The sequence below is a fragment of the Phacochoerus africanus genome, chromosome 9, assembly GCF_016906955.1.
Source record: "Phacochoerus africanus isolate WHEZ1 chromosome 9, ROS_Pafr_v1, whole genome shotgun sequence".
NCBI lineage: Eukaryota > Metazoa > Chordata > Mammalia > Artiodactyla > Suidae > Phacochoerus > Phacochoerus africanus.
The window spans coordinates 73,984,583-74,007,497 of record NC_062552.1 but is presented as its reverse complement, the minus strand read 5'-3'; the positions used below and the strand labels follow the sequence as shown (position 1 = coordinate 74,007,497).

At 31.7% G+C, this 22,915-nt stretch overlaps 1 protein-coding gene across 2 annotated transcripts in view; it reads right to left on the bottom strand.

Moving 5' to 3' along the window:
* Nucleotides 1–22,915, bottom strand: part of NOVA1 (NOVA alternative splicing regulator 1) — a 154,347-nt gene that overhangs the window by 79,651 nt on the left and 51,781 nt on the right. The window contains exon 1 of one of the 2 annotated variants that reach the window (XM_047796326.1): nt 22,714–22,770. The exons of the other annotated variant lie outside the window; for it this stretch is intronic. The gene's annotated coding sequence lies outside the window, so the exon portion shown is untranslated. Of the gene's footprint in view, nt 1–22,713; nt 22,771–22,915 lie in introns of those variants that run through there. 2 annotated transcript variants of the gene reach the window in all.

Here is a 22,915-nt window from a genome sequence, read left to right as displayed (position 1 = left end):
CTTACACCACAGCTCACACATGGCAATACCGGATCCTTAACCCATTGACTGAGGCCAGGGATAGAACCCGCATCCTCATGGACACTAGTTGTGTCTGTTACTGCTGATCCACGATGGGAACTCCTGATTTTCTTAAATAACATAAAATCTGTGGTTTATCATGCATTTGCAAGAGCACATTTTTTTAAAAGTAGATTTGCCTGTAAGTTATTTTTGATATTTTGAAGGCAATAGATATTACTGAAAAATAGTGATAAGTTGCTTTTGGTTCCATTCCCTTTTATTCCAAATTCAGGGTAAATTTTAAACATACAATTTCATCACCCAATATCAGTGCTAATTTTGGATACAATGTAGCTGATTATAAAGGAATATGAGAGTAATTTCTTTTATGGTTCATTTTTTAAAAAGAGTAAGATATATATATTTTTGCTATTATGAATCTAACAAATTTAAATAATTTTCCATTTCTTTAAGAATTTCATAAATAGTTCTAGAGCTTTTGAACAAATATAGGTATTTTTGGTCTAGTTTTACAGTTATCTCACTTAAAAATTATGCCAAGAATTTTTTTTATTTCCTCCTTCGAGAAGATATTAAGTGTTTACTCTGGTTTCTAAGCAACATCAGCTTTGAAACTGTAAGAAGAATGTTTGAATACAAAAGCAACTGAACCAAATGTGTTATACTTTTGGAATTTAGTAATTGATGAAAAACAGAACCATGTTAGTCATCAATAACTCCACCCAATTTTCAGAGTTAAAAATACATTCTCATATTTAATATTTCTCAAATTTGAGTTGTCTACTGAGCATATTTGGGTTGATTTCTCAATTAATACTGTAAAAAAGAGTTTAATCTCTCATATGTTAGCATATCATGAGGAAATCTATCCACTGAGTATATATTAGCCAGTAGCATTTCTTTAAAACTGAAATTTAAATTAAAAAAAGAGAACTGTCTAATATTGCCAATATGTAAAATAAACTAAAATTTCCAGATAAATGATGTCTTATAATTTAAAATTTTTTGATAACACTTTGCATTTTAGAATTTCAAGTTAAATAATGTGTATTATTGTGAATAATACTACCATATTCAAATTAACCCTGAATCAGTCCCCTGTTCTTGAAACAAATATATAAACATTTTTTTAATAGGCTTGAGAGCAGAAAAAGAGTAGAGACAAAAATGTTGGAAAAACAATGAGGGAGGCAGATTTAGATATGAGATGACTTATAAGCATAGTTTAAGTATAGTCAAGAGATTTTTTAAGATACTGATATGAACTCAAGAGAGTGAGCTTTAGACCACTTGAATATCAGAGGTTGCCAAGTACATGTTAATCCAGTAATAAAAATATGAAGTTACTAAAATGGAAGCCCATGGAACTATTTTTTAACAAAAAATGTTGTTTTAAATATATATTCCCATTATTGATCTGTGCTGGTGTCTATGAGATATATACTGTCGTGAATTAACTATCATACTTTGATCCCAGGTGATTGTTAATCAGCTATACATTTACTGAGAGATGCAAATAATTAAGGTAGTAGGAGTAGAAGGAGGAAGGAGGGAATGTGGATTTAATTATAAGCAGGAATGACAGTATAATGGGAGAATGTACCTTTACTTTAAATAACTTTACAAATGACTTTCAGATATGTAACTGTAATATGAAGTGTCTCATAGTCACTTAGTGTGTGATAAGACAGAAGCGTTTTTACAAAGATTGTCACATATCCTTTCCTGAATCTTGTTTTTTTCTTCATTGTCAATATAGTAATGGGTCATTCGAATCTTAAAACAAGACACCAAATGCCCAAATAAACTTCTTTTTTATATAGGAAATGGATGAAAAGTTAGCAAAGTTATTTGTTGACTCTAGAAAAAAGCTCTTACAGGAATTGGCCACATCTGTTTCATTGTTTGCAGCTGAGATATCCAACACAAAACAAGTTGGCTGGTAATAAAAGTACAGTAATTGTTAATTTAAAACAGACAGATGTTTTTCTTATTACACAGTAAGTGGACAGATGTATTTTGGTAAAAGATTTGAAATTTTTAACAAAATTAAGCTGGTCTTGGGTCTTAGAATTTCAATGTGTTACTTTGAAATCAAGTATGTGGTAACTCATGTAAATATTTTATCTTTCCCAAAATGTATATGTGATATGACTTTTTGTTTTTTTTTTTGGATTATACTTTAAAGTACTCATGGGACTAATTACAGTTAATTACATTTGGGATAATATTTCTGGTAACAAAATAATTACTAATGTACTACTCAGTTTGTAATATCCCTTTTAGACTATAAAATATTGACAATGTTTTCATTTTATGGATTTTTAAAAATACTTCCTCCACATTCAAGATTTCACCTTTTATGCAATGACTGCCTGAGTTACGTATGTCCTTGTATGTCTTTTTGGCTCTATCATATATGTAAAACCAAAGTGAAAACATTTTCACTTGATTGATTCCTTCAAATTTTACATGGGAAGAAGTGTTCCAAACACACCTTGAAGAACTTATTGCATATTCTAGAACATTCTTTATTGCCATTCAAGAAGATGACCTATGATTGCTAGGTCATGTTGGCTGTTTTGGTAAATGATTGAAAAAGGTCCTCCATGGAAAAAGGTCCATGGAGTTCCCTGGTGGCCTAGTGGTTAAAGGATTTGGCACTGTCACTGCGGTGCATCAGGCTCAATCCCTGGCCTAGAACTTCTGCATGCTGCAGGCAAGGCCAAAAAAAAAAAAAAAGGAAAAAAATCACATCTTCCTGTGATTTTGACAGATCTAAAACATGTATTATTTTAATATCTGACATTGCAAGATAATACACTCATTACATCACATTCCCATCAGATAAGAAAGCAGCAGCCAGAAAAACTTTAAATGAAGTATCTTATTAAAAAAAAAAACCCACGAAGAAAATGAAGCTCCAATCAAAGTAAGTTTCTGAGTAGCTCATTTGTTAGCCAAGCAAGGAAAGCACTTCCCAATGATGAGTAAATTAAGACTTGTCCAGAGAAACTTTTATTCAAGGAGTTAATGCCAGTTGTTTATTCAAGGAATGAATGTGACTTATGAATAATCTTCTATTAATAGTTGTGTGGAAAACTACAAGCAGGAATATTTTCAAAAAAATGAGAAAACAAGAATTCCTAAGTGCCGCAGAATCTGTTAGGATGAGTTACAACTGATGGTGGCAAAATTATGTGTGGGACAGAAAGAGACTTAGTTGCACAAATTTAAAAGCTTGCAAAGATGTTAAGGCATTCAGAACCTATGGTTATTCACTGCACTATTAAATCAGCAAAAACCTTTGTAAAATATATTTGAATCTATTATGTGTTACCAAACCAGTAGTTTCCAAGGTAAACGTCACTCTAATACATTTAATCATTGTCAATTCTATGAATTTTTGTCAGAAATAAAACATGAATATTCTGATTTTCCCTACCACCTAACAGTTCCATAATTCAGCAGCGATAAGTTTATTGTGAGTATTGAGCTCAGGCCAAGCTGGAAATTTTTTTGAATGAGAACAATGACTATGACTCTCAACCCATTACCAACACTAAATAGCTCTGAAAATTAGTTTTTGCTGTGGATGTGATAATGTTCATAATGAATTGAACTCAAGATACCACACAAAACAACATTTATGAGCAAGACTTAAATTGCAATAAAGTTATTTATACAACTAAGTTTTTAAATCACAAATATCTATCTTCTATGCTACCAATAATTAAAATAAGAAAGTGAGAGCTCAATTCCACACCCATTTGCAGCAGGCGTATTTTCTGAGTCCAAACTAGAGTTTCTACAGCATTTTTCCTTTTTCAATGCAGTGCAAAGAAATTTCCATATTTCAAAAATCTACTTAGCTATGCACTTGAGGTGTTTCCACCTCATCTTTAATGAGCAATGATTAATCTGTAATATAATGACACGCTAAAAGCAATTTTAAAGGAACAATCTATTAGAATTGTATTAAATGCCTCTTAAGTAATGGATATGCCCCCAAATTATCAAACACTCCTACATTAATAGCAGTATTTGGCAGTACCTATCATGTGGAAACATTTTGTTTTCAAAAATAAAATACATAAAATATCATTCAAGATTGACAATAATAGATGGAAATTTAATGATGTGACAGGAATGCTGGCTTTGAGCCCTGATTAAGAAAAATGTTATTTTCTTCCTCATCCCAAATTTCATTCTTTTCACTTGATCTCTATGTTCCATTGATGCTGGTGTTGTTACTAAGAGCAGTATTGTTATAGTTTGAATTTTGTCAAATAAAATTGTAGAAATCTTTTCTCTCTTATTATATAATACCTACATCATATCACTGATTTTACTTCTTGGTCTGCAAAGCCTAAAATATTTGCTTTCTAATTCATTACAGAAAAAGTTTGCCGACCCCTGTTCTAACATGCCTTCTTTCATTTTCTAGGGTTTTAAATAAGTATTTCCATGCTACATCTTTGATTAATTATTATCTAAGACAAAAAAGACAAAGATTAAATTGAAAAGAAAGCATAATTTATAAAAGAATAAAATTATGCAAACACTGACTACTTAAAACTAAACCAAAACAAAGACAAACCTGATATACAGGGGAAAGCACCAATCTATTATCATGTAATGCAAACAAAAAAACCCAAATGCTCAGCCCAAGCCAAAAAAAAAACAAAATAAACAAAAAAAACCCACATTTTTTGAGATGTGGTTCATGAGTCTTTTTGTTTCTGTTTCCTTCTCATAAATCCTTTGAACTATATATCATTTTAACTTTTTTATATAATTTTACATTGATACTAATTTTGCTAAAATTATTTTATAGCTTTCATATGTTAGGAAAACATGTCCAGTAAATTGATTTTAAGGCAAGCAATAAATACGTCATTTAAAAAAATCTTTTCAAAAAAAGTATTCATGAATTACCCATATATAAAAGAGATCATTAAAGTAATTTTTAAAAGATTCTGCTTCCTAGATCTTACTAACTGGTACACATTAACAATTAAGCTCTCCATTGGTGGTAGGAGGGGGATGCAGAAAAAAACATAAAACTATGACCATAAGCTATAATAAATAATAGCATGCAAAGCTTTTTCTTCTAAACATCATCCTCTCTAAACTTCCTCAAGGCAAGAATTCTGACTATAATGACATAAGCAATAACCATAATAACCAACAACATTTGCTGAATATTTTGTGCCAGACAAGTACCATGATAAGGTATTTGTATGTATACATTCATCTGAGAAAGAATGTTAACAATTTTTATTAAACACCATCACTAAAGGAAATACATTACTTTACAAGGCATCTTTTCATTTTTTGCATGGGTATAGAAGCTAAAACAGTATTTCTTACATAAATCAATACCAAATCTATCTTTAACTTCAAAGAAAATCTTTTTCAGACTGCTTTTAATTATGTTTATTGATCAAATTTGTTTCCACCCCACAGTCAGCAATTAACTCAGGATGTAACATAAACTTAACTTCTAGAATACAACTAGACATTAGCAAAAGTTACTTAAGACACAAAAAGCATGAAACAAAAATAAAACATTCATAAAGTGGACTTTATAAAAATTAAAATTTTATGCTCCTTGTTGGACACAAGTAAATAAAAAGGCAAGCCATAACATAGAAAAACATATCCACATATATCTCACAAAGGACTTGTATCTAGAATATGTAAAGAACTCTTGTAACTTAGTAAGACGGAAACAAACAACCCAGTATGAATGGTCAAAAGATCTGAAGATCATTCACAAAAGAAAATATACAGCAATGGTCAATAAGCACAAGAAAACTCATTAGGGAAATGCAAATTAAAACCACAATAAGAAAAACTACACACAAACTATAATAGCTAAAATGTAAAAAGACGGACACCTCCAAATACTGGTAAAGATATAAACCAACTAAAATGCTCATGCACTGGTGGCAGGAATGTAAAATGGCACAACTCCTTTGGAAGACAGTAGGGTAGGTTCTTGTAAAATTAACATTCCATATGATCTAGAGATTCTATTCCTAAGTATTTAGGCATGAGAAATGAAAACATGTCTACAGATAGACTTGAACTCAAATGCTCACAATAATTTTATTCTTATGTGTCAAAAAATGAAAACAATTTAAGCATCCATCAACAGGGGAATGAATTTTAAAAAACTACCTATTCGGACAATGAACAGTCCTCAACAATACAAAGGAATAAAGTACTTATACATGCAACAACAAGGATGAATATCAAAAATATCATGCAGAGCAAAAAAGCCAGACACAAGTCTATTTATTTTATGATTCCATTTAAATAAAGCCTTAGAAAAGTCTAATTAATTCTATAGTGACAGAAAACAGACCAGTGATTGTCAGTGGCAAAAGAGGATGAAGAAGAAAGGATTTATGAGGTGAGGGGGGAAAGGAGGGTTGTCTGGCTAGCAGCACTATGGAATTTTGGGCATGATGGAAATATACCATATCTCGACAAGTGAGACCCATATGGTGATAATTACATGGGCTTACAAGACTCATGTATGTAAGGCAGGTGGACAAATTTTGAAATCACCCTTATAAAACATGTCTTACAAGACTTTCAGATATACTGAGGGCAGAAAATATTTCATTTTGATATCCATCTCTCATGTACTTAGTATACATTTGCTGAGAAATTTCTTCAAGTGCATTTCAATCATTATGTTTAAACTCCTCACTAAAGAATTCTTTATTTCATTTTTTCCAGATAAAGATTTACCAAAAAAATTACTATATAATATGATATTTTAGATCACCCTTCATGCTATATGATTCAGAATTCTTTTTAGAATGTCTATTTCTTCTCTCCTGGCTAAGTAGTGGATATATACTATAGTAGGTAACTTTGGTTTCTAACAAACTATTTATCATTTGGATATTGATTTACCTATTTCAACTTCTCACATTAATGACAGCCTATCTACATTATAATAAAGCCTTTCAAATGAAATCAGAGCTACAGCTTATAAAATAAAAATAAGGCAAACAATTCCTTCAACCCCAAATACATCTGACAAAATCTGGGAGTTGTCTTAACTTTTCTCTTATCTCGTATATCCAACCAGTGAACAAATCTTTGGTGATTCTATTTCATTATCATTTTTTATCTATATTCCCTTCTTCCTTTCTATCTCTCCTTATATTTCTAGTTTATTTTATTTTTTTTGTTGTTTTTTGTTTTTTGTCTTTTGTCTTTTTGCCATTTCTTGAACCGCTCCTGCGGCATATGGAGGTTTCCGGGCTAGGGGTCGAATTGGAGCTGTAGCCACCGGCCTACACCAGAGCCACAGCAACGCAGGATCCGAGCCGCGTCTGCGACCTACACCACAGCTCACGGCAACGCCGGAACCGTGACTCACAACGCCGGAACCTTGACCCACTGAGCAAGGGCAGGGATCGAACCCGCAACCTCATGATTCCTAGTCGGATTCGTTAACCACTGCGCCACAACGGGAACTCCATATTTCTACTTTAATAGGCACTTTTATATTAATGCACTGATAACCTGTTTCTAACTATCCCACTGCCTTCAGTAAAGTTCTCCATGCTACCACTGGACTAATCTTTTAAAAATGTGAATCTCTTGATGATAAACCCAGAATTAATATCACCAACAGTCTATCAATGTCTATTGGAAGAAGTAAAAATTCAAGAACAACCTACAATACAGCTTCTAATCTCTACTTATTTCTTCCTGACCAGACCTAAATTCTCACTGTAATTTTCTACATGCAATTCTCTCAAAATCTTCCCATATTCAACCATTTTTCATGACTTGGTTCATGCTACCTGTATTTATGATGAAATCCTTATATGAATTTCTGTTCAAATGTTGATTTCTTCTTTTCTATTTCTTCTATTTTCCTCCTAGCAAAATTAACTTTCTTTTTACTACTATATGCTTTTTGAGATTAAGAATCCTATATTCTTTATTTTTGCATGTATGCTACCTAGCACAATGCTTATGACTTAGTAAACATGCAACAAATGTTCCTTTAAAATCTTGATGGAATGGACAATTTGCCTGTGACAATGTAAATTTTAAAAATTGACTCAGAAATTAAATAACCAAAGAAATTTAAAAGTCTGCCAAAAATTGTACTGAAATAAGCTCTGAGCATGAATTGCTTTATATAGTCTCTCAAACTTTAAATGAGGATACAATTAATTATCAAGCTATAAAAACTATTCTAGTCTATAGAGAAATACAATACCTTTAAATTCATTTTATTAACTAGCAAACTGTGACATTCCAGTGGAAAAGGAAGTCGTACACAAAACTAATCACACAAAAATGAACCACATTTACTGACATGAATATTTAAAAAATCATAAAGTACTGGTAACTTAAGTTTAGCAATGTATTAAAAAACAGATATACTATAGTCAAGTACAACCTAATTCAGAAATGCAAATTCAGGTTAACATTGGGTTGTGCATACATACAACAAATATGTCAAAGGAATGGGGGATGGGAAGACATTATGAACAAATAATTTACTATGACTGGAAAAAATGCCTATCCTAAACCAACAGCAAATATGATAAATAAAACAAAAATATTTTGGGCATTTGCATTAAAAATTGAAAGGAGTAATAAGGTAGAAGTAGAAACAAGAAGCATAAAGTTACTACTATAAATAGAGAAACAATTACGATTACTTATTGATTTTATGACTGTGTAGGAAATAAACTAAGTACAATTAAACTTAATATAAATGTTCAATAAAATAGACAAAAGTAAAGGAGTATAGAAAATTAAGAATTTTCCCACATGTGGTAGGTTGAATTATGGCCTCTTAAACAGTACCCACATCCTGAGTCCTAGCACTATGAAGCTTCCCTCATTTGGCAAAGCAAACTTGCAGATGTGATTAAATTAAAGATCTAAAGATGGGGAGGTTATCCTAGATTATTTAGAGGGGCCCTAATCATAATCAAAAGAGTCCTTTTAAGAGGTAGACAATGTCAAAGGGGGATGTAGATGTGATGGCAGAGGAAAGAGGATATAGATGTGATTCAAGAAAGGAGTCATAAGCAAGGAAAGCAGGCAGCCTCCAGAAACTAGAAAGGGCAAGGAAAAGGATTCTCCTTTACAGTTTCCAAAGGAACCAGTCCTGTCAACACCTTGATTTTAGTCCAGTAAAACTGATTTTGGACTTCTGGTCTCCCAAACTATAAGAGACTAAATCTGTGTTGTTCCAAGACACAAAATTTGTGGTAATTGTTATAGTGACCACAGAAAACCAACTGTATGGAACTACAGCAATCAGTTAAATATATAAATGAAAAAAAGATTTAAAAAGTAACTAGGAATGATCTTAAATAAAAGCTCTCTGCACATCTATACAGAGAAAAACTACTGAGAAAAGAAAAATGGTATCAGTTCCTATATGAAATCCTATATAAGAATATCTTATCTAAACAATTTAATAGTTTTAACTCAATTTCACTAAAATAAAAAACAAGGATGGCTTATTTGGGAAGGATACTGGGGCAAAATGATTCTAGGTTCACAAGGAAAAGAAATGCAATAATATACCAGGATAGTTTTTAAAATAAGGCATAATAGAATCATACAGTTACTACCCTAGTAGATAATTCAAAATAAAGAGATACTACAAAACAATACGTAAAACAAAAACAGAACAATGGACCAGAATAAGTAACTCTTATTCCCCAAACCCTCAAATACATACAAATTTATCTTTACTCAAAAATGACATGGCTGGCATAACTTGAGAACATACAGTGAGAACTTTTCCTCCAAAATATCTTAAAATAAATTCTATATAAATGAGAGAGTTGCAACACAAAATTGAAATCACCATGAGTGTAAATCTAAACTGAATGAAAAAAGTTATTTTAAGAAAAACATGAAGAGCAAAGAGAAAGACTGACAGAGATGACCATAAAACACTTTAAAAATTTTATACGTGAAAATAATTATAATTGTTTTATAGTTTTTTGGGGGGATGGGGTGGGAATAGATAGGAGGAAATGGGCCAAAACTTTAAAAGCACAAAATTATCAGAAATTGGAAAATATGATTAGAAACAGACATATGCATACATTACTACTAGGATTGTAAGTGAATTTCAATTTTCTGAGGTATAATTTAATAATGAAAATTCAAATTTTTAAAAATACTGCACATCCTTCTATGACCCAATAAATCCATTATTCTATGTTCAGTATTTTAACACATTAGAACAATCATAAATGAACACAGAAACTTAAACAGTAATTTGTATTATGTTTATATTAAAAAAATTAAAACAAGTCTACAGTAAGGGATTGATTAAATATATCATAACAAATGCCTAAGATGGGATATTTTGTAGACATTAAAAACATCATGTTGTGAAGAATATGTATCATCATGGTACAATATTAATTGAAAAAAGGTAAAAAGCTCTCTATGCAGTATGATCTCTATTTTATACATAAATGTATATTAAGACTAGAAGCCTAGAAATATATTAACAAGAACTATTTTATTTTTAAAACTTTCCCAAACTCATACAAACAAATGATAATTTTACATTCAAAAACATTTCAATTAGAATATAGGAAAATGAAAGATGAAATTTTTCTTTTCCTTCTAAAAGTAATGAAAAAGTCATATAAGAAAAATGTTTCATTTATTTGACTCCATGAAAATATAAATTTCTTCACATAAAAAATGCCATAAACAAAAAAAGACAACTGACAAAAGGGAAAAAACATAAGTGTATGGGACAAATGGCTGATATCCTTATTTATAATATGTATTCATTTGACAAAATCTATTACTTTTGTTCAACAATATCTATCCCCAGAGGGCATAACAGTAAACAAATCAGAGCAGATACTTGCCTCCATGGTTCTTTCATTCTCCTTGGAAAGGACAGGTAATAAGTCACGAATAACTGCAAACACTGTTAAGTGCTAAGAAGACCATAAAAGGCTGGGGAAACAAACAGAAAAATCCAAAAGGAAAAAAAAAAAGAAAAGAAAAGGAGTTCCCACTGTGGCTCAAGGGGATCTTCTGTGTCCCTTCAGCACCAGGACTCAGGCTCCATCCCCACCAGGCACAGTGTGTTAAAGGATCCAGCATTGCTGCAACTACTACTCCAATGTGATTCCTGGCCAAGGAACTCCCTATGTCCCAAGATGGCCAAAAAAGAAAAAAACTAAAAACAAAACAAGCAAACAAAAAAAAACCCAAAAACCCAGAGGCAGTAACATGACAAAAAATAGAAAAGGGTAAGTGGGATGTTACATTAGAAAGTTGAGAACAGCACCTCTAAGGAGGAAACATTTGAACTGAAACATGAATAATAAGACAAAGTCAACCATATAAAAGGTTGGAGGAAGAGGGATCCAGAAAATGAATAATCCTAAGTGCAAAGGCCAGGAGGCAGGCCAATGCTGGCCTGTTTGAGAAGTGGCTGAAATGCCTTGTGCATAAAGGGCAGTGGGGAGACTGAAATAAGATGTAATCAAGAAGTTTCTAAGTCAAATAAATCATGTTAGGATTTTTAAATCATCATAGGGCATTAACACGGTCTTTTAAAACAATAAGGAAAATATCAACATCTCCTACCAAAGAAGGCTAAAAGCAATTTACAACTGAAAAAATATGACTGATCAACACACACATTAAAATTTCAAACTAGCTATTAATCAAAGATAAGCAAATTAAAATAGCAAGATAATTTTCTACCTTTCAAATTGGCAAGCCATCGCAAGTCATTATTTATACACAATGACAGTGAGGTGAGAAAATGATAAAAGATTGTTAACCTATGCTAGTAAAAATGAGCAAAAACCTAAATAATCAAAAATAGAGGTGTAATTTAAGTGCATTATGATACATTTTTGCCATAGAAAGTTTATGCCCATTAAATTGTATTTTCAAAGACTATTTAATGTTTAATAATTATGTATGTCTGATATTGTTGATTACACCATTTCTAAACCATTTGCTCCTCCAAATCATCCCACTTCTCATTTCTACTGCAAAACCTCTAAGCTATCATAATTTCTCAAATGACTAAATTTTTTAATAATTACCTCTTTCTAGCCCCTCACTCTTTCCCCTGTTAATCTTCTATACAGCAATAAGAGTGATTACCTCAATGTTAAGAATCATAACATTCAAGTGCCTGGGATCTTCACATTTTAACTGGAATAAAATGTCCCTTACTGTGGCTGGCTTTATATGGCCCATATCATCTCACCTTCTGCTACACTCTCTTCCCCTAACATGTTTAATACACACAGCATTTCTCTCTGTTCGCTGAACCTGCCAACTTCATTCAGATCCAAAGACTAATTTCCTTGCTATTCTTGATAGGAATGTATATTTCCTCCTCCTAATCATTTAGAGCTCAATTTAAATATCCCTTCTTTGAAGAGGTTTCCTCTTGCTATCCTAGATAAAACCTCAATACTTTTTATAACATGCACTTAGTTCCTTCACAGTATTTATGCCTATCTAAAAGTATGTGTTTATTTAGTGTTATATGTCTTCCTTTTCAATAATAAGAATATAAGCTCCATGACAGCAGAGACCTTCTGTGTTCCCAGCATACCAGTGTCTAGAGCACAGTACTACAAAATAAACACTTTTTCAATGAATGAATGAATGAAGGATGAGAAAAGAATGTTATATAAATAACAGAATGTTAATTATATTAAATTTACTAAGTGACACACAAATCATGAACAGATATCATAAAATATGTAGGATATATAAAAGCAACATAAGCCAATGTTAAATAAATATGGGCAAATCTAAAAAATAAATTACCAAACACATATAGGCTTCAAATTTTATTTTTATATAAGCCAAAAGAAAATTAAAGTGACTTGATAATTTACCATTTTCAAAGAAATAATCAAGACACTAAAATAGTAAAAAGGGAATTTATAAAATTAAGCTCTTATGTATATACATGTATATGTGTGTAGATAAATGACAAAGACATACACATAACACTAAAATAAAGAGGAGAGGAATGAAAAGAAAATAAGATTATACCAATCAAAATCTTCAAAAGTACATACTAAAAACAGTATTTTAAGAGGACACATTTAAAAGGTCATTTTATTTCTATGTAACACCAATAAACATTCACTCAAATAATTTTATGAAATACTAAAAAACCAACATAAACCCATATTCAAATTCAATCTGATCTGAAATGACAGTACCTTCATAATGAAAAATTTCAGAAACCAGTGATTATCTTCAAAGACTCTAAGAAGAAAAGGCAATGGGGAAAATGAAGCTATCTATAAAGTTTTAGCAATAGGAAGCACTAAAATAATCTACAGTAGAATGACTTTCTCAGGAGGCCACTGTATTTTATTAGGAAAAATCAGATCCACAGTGGGACTGATGGTTGGGTTGGAGACTTTTACAAGACCTCAAAAGAAGCTTGCTTCCCATTTGTATTACATATTTCTAAAAGAGCTAGGAAGGGACTAATGAAAAAAAAAAAAAAAAACTAACACATTAGTTGCCTTCTGCTAAAATTATTTTCTCAAAATGGCATATAACCTCATATTTCTAAAAGGGGATCACAACAAGCACATGAAAAGATGTTCAACATTGGTAATTATTAGAGAAATGCAAATCAAAACTACTATGAGGTACCACCTCAAACCTGTCAGAATGGCCATCATTAACAAGCCCACCAATAACAAATGCTGGAATGGGTGTGGCGAAAAGGGTACCCTCCTGCACTGTTGGTGGGAACGTAAATTGGTACAACCACTACAGGAAATATGGAGGTACCTCAGAAAACTAAATATAGAACTATTATATGATCCAGCAATCCCATTCTTGGGCATATATTCAGACAAAACTTTCTTGAAAATGATACATGCATCCATATATTCATTGCAGCACTATTCACAACAGCCAAGACATGGAATCAACCCAAATGTCCATCGACAGATGATTGGATCAGGAAGATGTGGTATATATACACAATGGAATACTACTCAGCCATAAAAGAACAAAATAATGCCTTTTCCAGCAACAAAAATGGAACTAGAAACTCTCATACTAAGTGAAGTAAGTCAGAAAGAGAAAGACAAATACCTTATGATATCACTTATATCTGGAATCTAATAAATGGCACAAATGAACCTTTCCACAGAAAAGAAAATCATGGACTTGGAGAACAGACTTGTGGTTGCTTAGGGGGAGGGGGAGGGAGTGAGACAATGGAAGCCTGGGGTTCATAGATGTGAACTATTGCATTTGGAATGGATAAGCAATGAGATCCTGCTGAATAGCATAGGGAACTATATGTAGTCATTTAGGATGAAGCAAGATGGAGGATAATGTGAGAAAAAGACTGTATATCTATGTGTGACCAGGGCACTTTGCTGTACAGTGACAGAACACTATAAACCAACTATAATGGAAAAAATTAAAATCATGAAAAAAATGGGATCAAAGATAAAAAGACTGAACAACACGGTGTATAAGTTATAATAGGAACTTACAAACTAGCATATATATACTAACAAATGGCCAGGAACATTTGTTTTCCCATAATTATTATCAAGCCAAGTGTTCTTAATAGATTGTTTTTCAGAATTCATTTACTATACTTTTGTAGTCGTATTACCTTTAATAGGAATATCACTTAGTTGGGATAATGTGTGACTGATTTTAAAATTGGCATTAGTCTGTGTTTTAGCATTCCATTCAGTATTTTTAAGAGTTAAATACCAAGAATCAACTACCTCACAATTAATTGAGTGAAACTGGAAAGGACTGTTTGAGAATATTCTCCATGACAAGCACAAATGTGAATAATATGTAGTTTCTACCTGTGAGGAAAATGTAATATAACCAGAAAGACAAAACTAGTACACAAACCTTGGTAAGTGATAAATAATGCACTAGAGTTTTATCAATAAACACAGAAAGAAGCATACTGATTCAAGACATCTTAAAAGCAAAACAATTAGAATCTGGAAATAAACAGGATGATATTCAAATCAAAAGAGAGCAGAGAGCAATAATATTTTGACCCTACAAGTTTTTGGTGAAGCCATAGCAAGAATGATTGAGGCTGTAAGGCAGAATGAAAATGGAGAACTAAAGATTTGGTTTGATTTCAGTCATGCTGAATCTGTCATGGCTGGCAGCAGAGTGGGAAAATGTGGAGTTAAAATTTCAAAGAGAAGCATAAAAACAAATATCAATTAATGGCCAATTTTCTTATTACTTGCATTTATTTCTGTAACATGAGTAAGGTATTTTGCATTGGGGCACTAAGAGTAAGTATAAAATAAAGAAGTAGGTTTCTGATAAATTTTAGAGTTCACTACTATTTAATTTTTAACATTTTACTTGACCCACTAAAAGAGGGTTTCTAAATTAAAGTCTTAGACAATATCACAATTTAAAAATAGGAAGACCCACTTAAAAGGAAAAAAATAATAACAGTTAAAATAGAAGTATGTTTCAGGTAATATGTTTTGAAAAATTATATTTTAAGAATTTTCTTATTTGATAAGTGGTGTCTATACATACCAGATGCTTCCTAAAACACTCCTCTGGATTTTAATTTTCACAAGTATGCTCATAAAAACTTAGAAAACAGAATTTTGTTCTTTATAATACCAAACTTCCATCACATAGGATATATTCATCTTTAAGTGAAAAATACAAGAATAATTACTTTTACTAATTTTGCAAAGTAAATAGAATGTTTGAATTACTGCAATGGTGAGGAAAAGGATAAACTAACAGGAATAAATGGTTTCTTATTACCTACAAATAAGACTCACCTGTTCATATTTTATTTGTTGCTTCTTAGGAAAACAAAGATACAAAAGTCTATTGGTGTAAGAAATAAGACATCACACAAGTTATCATATTTATCACAATCTCCCACATCTATACTGTTCGAAATTCAACTGACCCTGAGATCTATCATATTTACCATTTCACCTAATATAAACCGTCAGAGCATCCATTCACCAAGATTCCTAAGCTAGTAAGTATTAATTGATAAGAATCTTAAGTATTAAAATATCACAACTATGTTAGTGAAACTTAGTAAATAAAGTAAAAATCTTTCCTTGAAATTTTATATGAGATAGTTCATATTTAAATAACTATGTGGAAACAAGTAAAAAATTAGTGGAATATTTTACTGAAAATTGATTTGTCTTCTCTCAAATTTTAATGATCCAATTTGAAGAGAAAACTTTTTTTTGTATTTTACTTCATAGAATACTATCTATACTCATTTGGAACTTTTTAGGAAAAAAATCTTAAGCTTAAAAGGAATTTTTCATTTAGCTTTACTTACAATGTCATTTTGATACTGTATGTATCTAACGCCTGACTATACATATTAAAGAATCTTATTTTTGGCTAAATTTCAACAATAAAGATTGCGTTAAATTTTTATGTTGATGAATGGATAAATTCATTGCTCCATTCCAAATTGTTTAAGTCAACTTTTGTACAGCAATCACTCAAAACAACAACAGAATAAAATCTGACTGAAACAGCCCTTTATTTCCAACAAAAATGACTTAAAATTACTTTTCTATTATAGGAATACTCTCTGTCATAACCAATGTTCTTAGTAACCAATAGCTTGATTTTTCACAATTTCTGAGCATACCTGGTTATACAATCTGAAAACTTGATGAACTTAAAAAAGAAAAGAAAATCCTATGATGAAAAGAAATTGTAATTTTTTTTTAAAACTTTCAACTTGAACCTGGTTATCCTTATTTAATAATCCCTGATTCCATCAACTACAATAAAACAAATGTGAAAAATAAACAAGTGGAAGAGAATTGGAAGATCAACTAAACTAAAACAGAACTAAAACCTAAAATGAACTTGTCTAAGAATGAAAGAAGGATAATACCAGTGAGTTAAAGAAAATCAGAGGCATAAAAAATAATTCTTGCACACTCAAATATTTTTGGATTAAGAATAGAAATAAATAAAAATAGAAGTATTAATTATTCAACAATAATATTATAAACTTCCATCTCAGTATTCGGAAGAGATTCATTAATTCAACAATTAATGTACTCAATACATAACAGAAGCGCAGTAAGGAACTCACCAACGAATAAATTAGTGATTGTCTCAAACTGCTCACAATCTAGTCAGGAAGAAAGACATATTTATATGTAATATAATAACACTTTAAACAAAGTATTGGTGAGAACACAGAATGCACCAGAGAAAAGCATTTATTCTAACTGCCCAGATGCATAAAGACTATACCTAAACTGAGCATGAGGACTGGGTGAGAGTCCACCAGGAGGAAACAATAGAAAGGACATTACGAACTCACAGAATAGTCTAAGACAAGGCATGAAAATACAGAAATGGATGCACTTTCATATATGATGCCAGCTGCCCGTAATGGCCTCAGCGCAGGTGATGTAATAGGATATTCCTGTTTTCTCATTTCCAGCTAAGGACCCAAAGCTGAGAAGAATAGGTTTAAAGTACCAGAGCTGAGGCGAAAGATCATCTATGCAACACTTGGAAAGACTGTGGCTATAATCTGCTCATGCATCCTTTAGTCTATCAATCACATAACAAACTAAACATCTGTTGGAGGAGGTGAGTTTATAAACTGAGGTAGAAATTGAACAATGATTCGCTCAGAGTTTCACCTACGCCCTTTAGAAAACAAGACACTTAAAGGAATGTTACAGGACCTGAACTTAGATCTGTAAAAGAAAAAAACCTAAAGTCAAAAAGGCAAGATGATCTTAGTCTGGGCTACTAACTTGGAAATTGCCAGGAGTTCCATTCTAGAGTTTGCAGAGTAAAGAATTATATTTTCCTATAAGAAAGACAAGGATCCCTGGGAAAGGAACTAAACCTTAGCCATTTTTAAAAGAATTCTACCCAGAAGACTACAAAGGGAACAAAATAACCCCAGAAAAACGAGGCTGGAGGTAGATTATAAAGTCAAAAGAGGAAAAATAAAGGAATCATTAGATTACAACTGGGTTATTCCCAGATAGTAGGAATCCCTGATAAACCCAAAAAAGCAAGAGAAATAAATCACTCAGAATTCTAACACACCTTTACTATCAATTAGTCCTTCTCTATTTCTAATATCAAAACTATGGAAGACCCAGGAGCAGCACAGTGATTAGGGAGGAAAAATAAGGGAGAATTAATACAAAAGTCTATTAGTTGACATGTCCTGTTCCCCCTTCCCACTCAGATTCTTAAGCTTGCTTTGAGTAAGGCTGATAAGGGAGAAATTTTACCTTGGATAAGCATTTGGAATTTTAATTTATTAGCCTGTTTGTTTATCACCTGAAAATTAAGTCTATTTTGTAATGCCACAGAGGGAGGAAAAAAAGGAATGAGAGAAAACAGAACGAAAGAGAGAAAAGAAAATCTCAAGTAGAAGAATAAGAGGAAGACGAAGAGGGACAAGAACAAGGGCATAACAGAGAAAAGATAAAGACACTTGCACAGCATTTATTAAAAAAAGAAAAAATAATATTCACAGTGAGCTTTTGGAACAGTAACAGAAAAGAACAAAGTAACTTTCTGCTTGCACCCTGGTGGGTCCATTTCTTTTAATAAATGGTGGGCAAAGTTTTCTGATTATAAGACCATAATTTTGATTTAATTATTGTGAAGCTTGAAACCTATTCTATAAATAAAGAATTAAAATTATTTTAAAGGAGTACTAATCATACTATTATTCATACACTGTGAGTTTGTTTAGGGAAAAGTTAGATCTATTTATAAAATGTTCACTCATGTCCTGAGTGGTGGAAACTCTGTTAAGCACTGGGGAAAAGAAGTTAAACGCAGATTCCATCCTCAATGAATTTATAGAGGAAAGAGATAAGTGTAAAGGCAGTTACATTACAACTGCTAGAACAGGAACAAGCAAAGCCTACAGGATGATATACAAAGGTCATCTGAAGAAAGTATAAAGGATTAAGAAGTAGGAAACACTTCAGTTAAGGAGAAAGTAAAGTGAGGTGAAAGATAAGGCTGAGTTACACAGATAACAGTAGCCTAGAGGGATAAAGGGGATTGGAGTGGTTGGAAAGACTGTTGCAGGCAGACAAAGGCCTCCAAAAAGCATTCTGGGAACTGTAAAATGTTCAGTATCAATCAATCAATCTATCTATCAATACATGTAGTCTGCAAGGAAAGAAAAAGTTGACGCAAGGAGGAGCCAGATCACATGCCTAGACAGGGAATTTGGATTTTTTTCGTAAGAACAATGGAGGCCAATGAAAGGTTTTAGTAAAACTCACTTTTCATATACTGCATATCTAGTCTATGCTAAGCACTCTTTCACATGTGTTATTGTTTTTTCCTCACAACAACCCTGTGAGGTAGGTGTAATGATTTCCAATTAACAGATTTAAAAAAAAAAAAAACAACTTAAATTTGTTAAGTAAGTTACACTTAATTAAACAGCTAGGAAGTGGCAATCAGGATTCCTATCATGCTTCAGAAAATACATTAGGAAGATGATGTACAGAGACACACACACACACACACACACACACATTTTACCCACAACACATAGAAATTTCAGAGTTAAAGAAAACGTTTAGAGTAATAATACTTGCTAATTCAGTATTAAAGATAAAAAAGATCTGTGCCATTAATATTTCCTTATGCAAACTTAAATACTTAAAATTTTCAACTAATTTCATTAAGACTGAGAAATATATATAAACATTAAATATTACAAATATATATAGTGTCAAATTTGTCAGAACATAATTTTGCCTAAACATAATAATCAAATCAAAATTATGATAAAACATAATTTTTAACAATCTGTTTGGGATGAATATAAAAATATGTCTCTAATTTAAAAGACAGATTATGTAGTTTGTAAAACTGAGGAGAGTACCTAAGAATTTAAAAATATGTATTGAAACTCTAAAAAGTATGTTCTTTAAAATGTGCTTAAATTAAACAAAATCTACATTCAAAGTATACTCTTTGTCTCTTATTTTCTCACCAACTTCACTTATTTCTTTAGCTAGTCTTAATATTTCTTTTTAAAGTCTCTAATTGAAAGCTAGATGATGGTAGAACATTATTGCTAGACATCTAAGTATATATAATTCTTTAGAAATTCTTATTAAATATGTATCTGATTCATTTTTCCTATTTAAAAAAATTATGATGGAGGAGGATGAAAAAATAAAGGTTTCATTAAGATTTATTACCTTTTATCTAGTATTTATTTCTGAATTCCAAAATTATTACGAGACTATAAATTAAGTAATAAGCCTGACCATAATTTGATCCTTCAGAATATAATGAGCCCTCCTATGGAAAACAAACAGAGATATGAGGTTATCTATAAGATATTTTATGCAATGAGGATAATTTCTTAATAAACTAATGTTTCGAATTTATAACTGTACTGAAACACCAACATCATTTTGGTGTAAAAGTTCATTAAAATCAAATAGTACATGAGTATATTACATAAAAATACAAGTATCCATCTAATTCCCTTTGCCAAATACTATACACTGGGAGTATATTAAAATATAAGTTCCGTATGAATCTAATAAGTTGTTAAACTTCATCATGGACAAAAGGTCTAATACCTAACAATAAAGTATCTTGTATAACTGAAAAATACACACTCAGATATGGACCACAGGTGTAGTTTGTAACTTTTAGCCAAAACATTAAAATAGTACATAAAACATATGGTCTATTATATCAAATATGATTGCTTCAGTTAATAAGATGAATGATAATAAGTAATACTTAAAATTACACTGTAGAAAATGCAAAGGAATCAATTACAGCAAATCGAATATTTCTTACACTGATAAAATACCCTCTGCTAGAGATATATAAGTATATTATACCTAAACTACATTCCTTAAAATAAAGTTTACTTTATTAATATTTTTACTACTGAGTCAAGTTTTTTTTTTTTTGTCTTTTTGCTATTTCTTGGGTCGCTCCCGCAGCATATGGAGATTCCCAGGCTAGGGGTCCAGTCGGAGCTGTAGCCACCGGCCTACGCCAGAGCCACAGCAACGCAGGATCCGAGCCGCATCTGCAACCTACACCACAGCTCACGGCAACGCCGGATCGTTAACCCACTGAGCAAGGGCAGGGATCGAACCCGCAACCTCATGGTTCCTAGTCGGATTCGTTAACCACTGCACCATGACGGGAACTCCTGAGTCAAGTATTAAGTCTATGCAAATAAGGGGGGAAATCTTAAAAAGCTAGTTTTTTTGGTAACATTTAAGTAAGTTCTGCTCTGAATGTAAATAAAGCCTATTTTTTTCTAATCTACTTGGTGCTCCCTGATGAGAATCATATTGTATTTATTCCCCCCCCAAAAAAAAATTTTTTTCAAAACAGTAGGGGTAATAACTCCATTACAAAATTAGAGACAACTGAAAATCTTTGGAGGAAATGAGACCTCCCCTCTTTTGGATTCTAAAATACCATTGCTTGGTGTATAATTAGTACAAATAATACTCTAATTACAACAAAATCACTTTCACTAAAATATCTTAGTTATATAATGCAAGGTACAATTCTGAAACATACAGAATTCTACCACTGAGTTAAACAGAAAACACTTAAAAGGTCTTTAGAAAATAATTTCTTCTGCCCACCTCACTTTACAAGTAAAAAAACTATGGCCAAGAGAGGCTTTTATCTGCTTTCATTGAGAATCTATAGGTACAGAGACATATACAAATACCATTTAAGTTATGACACAAACTTTAAAGTTAACTAAGACAAATAACACCATATTTTATAAGACTAAGACTTTTTAAAGACTAAGACTCAAACTTCTTTCCACAGAAATGTGAATAGATGCACACACACACAACACACACACACAAAGATAAGTAGTAAATCACACTATTGACTAAAAAAGCAAAACAATGAAATATAACACCCATAACGTATTGTTTAAAAATAGACATGGCAGTTCCTAAGGTTATTTTCCTATTTTATATGGCATAACCATGCCAAACTATTACAAAAGCAGCACTCTTGTAAAACTGCTTTTACAAAAGGAAAAAGAAAATTATTAAATAATGGGAAAGAGAGACCAAAATACACTAAATGGAAGTTAAAATATTTACTGCTTCTTCTCTCCCATGCTTTGAAAAAAAATTTCAAACTCAATACTCCTAAAACAAAGAATCAAAACTACATTCACCATAAACTGGCTTTGTTGCAAAACTTTTACCAAAATAAGAGGGACTAGGGAATAAAACAATGTAAGCAAAGCTAATTAGAATATTCTACTTTAAAAACTCAGCTCTAAAATCTTATATAATATTTGTTTGGTTATTTGAAAAACATTTAAAAACAAGTTGATTCTTTTAAGTTGCATTAAAAGTGAAGTATTTATAAATGCATTTTAGTTACACTTCTTTTTAAAGTAAAATAATTTCCAAGGAGTGCATTCATTTCTTTGTTATTTAATCAGTACCAATCACAAATTAGATGACCTTAAAATAAAATTTAGAGCCAGGGACAGCACCACTAAGTTTAACTGACCTCAATACATTTTTAAATGATGCTTCTCATTTATTCGTTATTTTCTCTTATTGGGTTTTCCAGTCTAGGGCGGGTACACAAGAAACTTACAGTCTATGTAGCACTCCTAGTCAGTTTCACTCTGCAGATGGCACAGTGGAGAAATACCTTCTGTACAGGACCATGTACAATTTCTTCTACAGCTGTCAGCACCTAGGGGAAAGTGCGCTGTTAAACAGTTGCTGCGTTCCACCTCAGAAGTAGCTGCAATTCGGTGGTGGGTGAAGTGATTCCTGTACATATATACAGGGAT